Source organism: Onychostoma macrolepis, chromosome 17 (assembly GCF_012432095.1).
Source record: "Onychostoma macrolepis isolate SWU-2019 chromosome 17, ASM1243209v1, whole genome shotgun sequence".
NCBI classification, from domain to species: Eukaryota; Metazoa; Chordata; class Actinopteri; order Cypriniformes; family Cyprinidae; genus Onychostoma; species Onychostoma macrolepis.
In genome coordinates, this window is record NC_081171.1 from 625,188 (window position 1) to 631,430 (window position 6,243).

A 6,243-nucleotide genomic window follows, 5' to 3' on the forward strand; every position below is an offset into this window, starting at 1 on the left:
TCTCAATTCTGACTTTATATCTCTTAATTCTAACTTTATATCTCTTAATTCTAACTTTATATCTCACAATTCTGACTTTATATCTCGCAATTCTGAGTTTATATCTCACAATTCTAACTTTATATCTCTTAATTCTAACTTTATATCTCACAATTCTGAGTTTATATCTCACAATTCTGAGTTTATATCTCTTAATTCTGACTTTATATCTCTTAATTCTGACTTTATATCTCTTAATTCTGAGTTATATCTCTTAATTCTAACTTTATATCTCTTAATTCTGACTTTATCTCGCAATTCTGACTTTATATCTCTTAATTCTAACTTTATATCTCTTAATTCTAACTTTATATCTCACAATTCTGACTTTATATCTCTTAATTCTAACTTTATATCTCACAATTCTGACTTTATATCTTGCAATTCTGACTTTATATCTCGCAATTCTGAGTTTATATCTCGCAATTCTGACTTTATATCTCACAATTCTGACTTTATATCTCGCAATTCTGAGTTTATATCTCGTAATTCTTACTTTCTTACAATTCTGACTTTATATCTCACAATTTTGACCTTATATCTCTTAATTCTAACTTTATATCTCGCAATTCTGACTTTATATCTCTTAATTCTAACTTTATATCTCTTAATTCTGACTTTATATCTCGCAATTCTGAGTTTATATCTCTTAATTCTAACTTTATATCTCACAATTCTGAGTTTATATCTCTTAATTCTGACTTTATATCTTGCAATTCTGAGTTTATATCTCTTAATTCTGAGTTTATATCTCTTAATTCTGAGTTTATATCTTGCAATTCTGACTTTATATTTCACAATTCTGACTATATCTCACAATTCTGATTTTTTCCTCACAATTCTGACTTTATATCTCTTAATTCTGAGTTTATATCTCTTAATTCTGAGTTTATATCTCTTAATTCTGAGTTTATATCTCTTAATTCTGAGTTTATATCTCGCAACTCTGAGTTTATATCTCGCAACTCTGAGTTTATATCTCTTAATTCTGACTTTATATCTCACAATTCTGATTTTTTCCTCACAATTCTGAGTTTATATCTCTTAATTCTGAGTTTATATCTCTTAATTCTGAGTTTAAAATTCACAATTCTGACTTTATATCTCGTAATTCTTACTTTCTTACAATTCTGACTTTATATCTCACAATTCTGACTTTATATCTCTTAATTCTGACTTTTTTCTTGCAATTCTGAGTTTATATCTCGCAATTCTGAGTTTAAAATTCAAAATTATGACTTTATATCTCGTAATTCTTACTTTCTTACAATTCTGATTTTATATCTCATAATTCTGACTTTATATCTCATAATTCTGACTTTATATCTCTTAATTCTGACTTTTTTCTTGCAATTCTGAGTTTAAAATTCGCAATTCTGATTTTATATCTCTTAATTCTGAGTTTATATCTCGCAATTCTGAGTTTACAATTCACAATTATGACTTTATATCTCGTAATTCTTACTTACAATTCTGACTTTATATCTCTTAATTCTGTTTAAAATTCGCAATTCTGACTTTATATCTCATAATTCTGAGTTTATATCTCGCAGTTTTGAGTTTATATCTCACAATCCTGAGTTTAAATTTCACAATTCTGACTTTATATCTCATAATTCTGACTTTATATCTCTTAATTCTGACTTTTTTCTTGCAATTCTGAGTTTATATCTCGCAATTCTGAGTTTAAAATTCAAAATTATGACTTTATATCTCGTAATTCTTACTTTCTTACAATTCTGATTTTATATCTCATAATTCTGACTTTATATCTCATAATTCTGACTTTATATCTCTTAATTCTTACTTTCTTACAATTCTGACTTTATATCTCTTAATTCTGACTTTATATCTCTTAATTCTAACTTTATATCTCTTAATTCTGACTTTATATCTCTTAATTCTAACTTTATATCTCTTAATTCTGACTTTATATCTCTTAATTCTAACTTTATATCTCACAATTCTGACTTTATACCTCTTAACTCTGAGTTTATATCTCTTAATTCTGACTTTATATCTCAATTCTGAGTTTATATCTCACAATTCTGACTTTATATCTCACAATTCTGACTTTATTCTGCGTTTATATCTTGCAATTCTGACTTTATATCTCGTAGTTCTGATTTTATATCTCGCAATTCTGACTTTATATCTCTTAATTCAAACTTTATATCTCTTAATTCTAACTTTATATCTCACAATTCTGACTTTATATCTCTTAATTCTGACTTTATATCTCGCAATTCTGAGTTTATATCTCTTAATTCTAACTTTATATCTCGCAATTCTGACTTTATATCTCGCAATTCTGACTTTATATCTCAATTCTGAGTTTATATCTCTTAATTCTGACTTTATATCACTTAATTCTAACTTTATATCTCGCAATTCTGACTTTATATCTCTTAATTCTAACTTTATATCTCACAATTCTGACTTTATACCTCTTAACTCTGAGTTTATATCTCTTAATTCTGACTTTATATCTCGCAATTCTGACTTTATATCTCACAATTCTGACTTTATATCTCACAATTCTGACTTTATTCTGAGTTTATATCTTGCAATTCTGACTTTATATCTCGCAGTTCTGATTTTATATCTCGCAATTCTGACTTTATATCTCTTAATTCAAACTTTATATCTCTTAATTCTAACTTTATATCTCACAATTCTGACTTTATATCTCTTAATTCTGACTTTATATCTCGCAATTCTGAGTTTATATCTCTTAATTCTAACTTTATATCTCGCAATTCTGACTTTATATCTCGCAATTCTGACTTTATATCTCGCAATTCTAACTTTATATCTCGCAATTCTGAGTTTATATCTCGCAATTCTGACTTTATATCTCTTAATTCTAACTTTATATCTCACAATTCTGACTTTATATCTCGCAATTCTGAGTTTATATCTCACAATTCTAACTTTATATCTCTTAATTCTAACTTTATATCTCACAATTCTGAGTTTATATCTCACAATTCTGAGTTTATATCTCTTAATTCTGACTTTATATCTCTTAATTCTGAGTTATATCTCTTAATTCTAACTTTATATATCTTAATTCTGACTTTATCTCGCAATTCTGACTTTATATCTCTTAATTCTAACTTTATATCTCTTAATTCTAACTTTATATCTCACAATTCTGACTTTATATCTCAATTCTGACTTTATATCTCGCAATTCTAACTTTATATCTCGCAATTCTGACTTTATATCTTGCAATTCTGAGTTTATATCTCGCAATTCTGAGTTTATATCTCACAATTCTGAGTTTATATCTCACAATTCTGACTTTATATCTCTTAATTCTGAGTTTATATCTCGTAATTCTTACTTTCTTACAATTCTGACTTTATATCTCACAATTTTGACCTTATATCTCTTAATTCTAACTTTATATCTCGCAATTCTGACTTTATATATCGCAATTCTGACTTTATATCTCGCAATTCTGACTTTATATCTCGCAATTCTGACTTTATATCTCGCAGTTCTGAGTTTATATCTTGCAATTCTGACTTTATATCTTGCAATTCTGACTTTATATCTCTTAATTCTGAGTTTATATCTCGCAGTTCTGAGTTTATATCTTGCAATTCTGACTTTATATTTCACAATTCTGACTATATCTCGCAATTCTGAGTTTACAATTCACAATTCTGATTTTATATCTCTTAATTCTGAGTTTATATCTCGCAATTCTGAGTTTACAATTCACAATTATGACTTTATATCTCGTAATTCTTACTTTCTTACAATTCTGACTTTATATCTCTTAATTCTAACTTTATATCTCTTAATTCTGACTTTATATCTCTTAATTCTAACTTTATATCTCGCAATTCTGACTTTATATCTCTTAATTCTAACTTTATATCTCACAATTCTGACTTTATACCTCTTAACTCTGAGTTTATATCTCTTAATTCTGACTTTATATCTCGCAATTCTGAGTTTATATCTCACAATTCTGACTTTATATCTCACAATTCTGACTTTATTCTGAGTTTATATCTTGCAATTCTGACTTTATATCTCGCAGTTCTGATTTTATATCTCGCAATTCTGACTTTATATCTCTTAATTCAAACTTTATATCTCTTAATTCTAACTTTATATCTCACAATTCTGACTTTATATCTCTTAATTCTGACTTTATATCTCGCAATTCTGAGTTTATATCTCTTAATTCTAACTTTATATCTCGCAATTCTGACTTTATATCTCGCAATTCTGACTTTATATCTACAATTCTGACTTTATATCTCGCAATTCTGAGTTTATATCTCTTAATTCTAACTTTATATCTCGCAATTCTGACTTTATATCTCTTAATTCTAACTTTATATCTCACAATTCTGACTTTATACCTCTTAACTCTGAGTTTATATCTCTTAATTCTGACTTTATATCTCGCAATTCTGAGTTTATATCTCACAATTCTGACTTTATTCTGAGTTTATATCTTGCAATTCTGACTTTATATCTCGCAGTTCTGATTTTATATCTCGCAATTCTGACTTTATATCTCTTAATTCAAACTTTATATCTCTTAATTCTAACTTTATATCTCACAATTCTGACTTTATATCTCTTAATTCTGACTTTATATCTCGCAATTCTGAGTTTATATCTCTTAATTCCAACTTTATATCTCGCAATTCTGACTTTATATCTCGCAATTCTGACTTTATATCTCGCAATTCTAACTTTATATCTCGCAATTCTGAGTTTATATCTCGCAATTCTGACTTCATATCTCTTAATTCTAACTTTATATCTCACAATTCTGACTTTATATCTCGCAATTCTGAGTTTATATCTCAATTCTAACTTTATATCTCTTAATTCTAACTTTATATCTCACAATTCTGACTTTATATCTCACAATTCTGAGTTTATATCTCTTAATTCTGACTTTATATCTCTTAATTCTGACTTTATATCTCTTAATTCTGAGTTATATCTCTTAATTCTAACTTTATATCTCTTAATTCTGACTTTATCTCAATTCTGACTTTATATCTCTTAATTCTAACTTTATATCTCTTAATTCTAACTTTATATCTCACAATTCTGACTTTATACCTCTTAACTCTGAGTTTATATCTCTTAATTCTGACTTTATATCTCGCAATTCTGAGTTTATATCTCACAATTCTGACTTTATTCTGAGTTTATATCTTGCAATTCTGACTTTATATCTCGCAGTTCTGATTTTATATCTCGCAATTCTGACTTTATATCTCGCAATTCTGACTTTATATCTCACAATTCTGAGTTTATATCTCACAATTCTGACTTTATATCTCGCAATTCTAACTTTATATCTTGCAATTCTGACTTTATATCTTGCAATTCTGACTTTATATCTCTTAATTCTGAGTTTATATCTCGCAGTTCTGAGTTTATATCTTGCAATTCTGACTTTATATTTCACAATTCTGACTATATCTCACAATTCTGATTTTTTTTCCTCACAATTCTGACTTTATATCTCTTAATTCTGAGTTTATATCTCTTAATTCTGAGTTTATATCTCTTAATTCTGAGTTTATATCTCGCAACTCTGAGTTTATATCTTGCAATTCTGACTTTATATCTCACAATTCTGATTTTTTCCTCACAATTCTGAGTTTATATCTCTTAATTCTGAGTTTATATCTCTTAATTCTGAGTTTAAAATTCACAATTCTGACTTTATATCTCGTAATTCTTACTTTCTTACAATTCTGACTTTATATCTCACAATTTTGACTTCATATCTCGCAATTCTGACTTTATATCTCGCAATTCTGACTTTATATTTCATAATTCTGACTATATTTCATAATTCTGACTATATCTCACAATTCTGATTTTTTTTCCTCACAATTCTGACTTGATATCATGCAATTCTGAAATGTGAATATATTTGTGAAATTTTAAAAAGCCGCAATTCCTTTTTTATTTTTTAAATCCTGTGGCTTGCATACATCAGTGACTCATTTGAGTGTATTTTTATATCTTTAATGAATCTGAGGATTAATGTGTCAGACGGAGGTCTGAATCCGCTCACATCCATCCGTTCTGGAGTTCAGTCCGGTCACCTGCGGTCAGAGACTCACAGTCAGAAGAACAGAATGTAAACAGAGTAAAGACCACAGACACAGACTTACTGTACGTTTGACAACACGTCACCCTCACGAG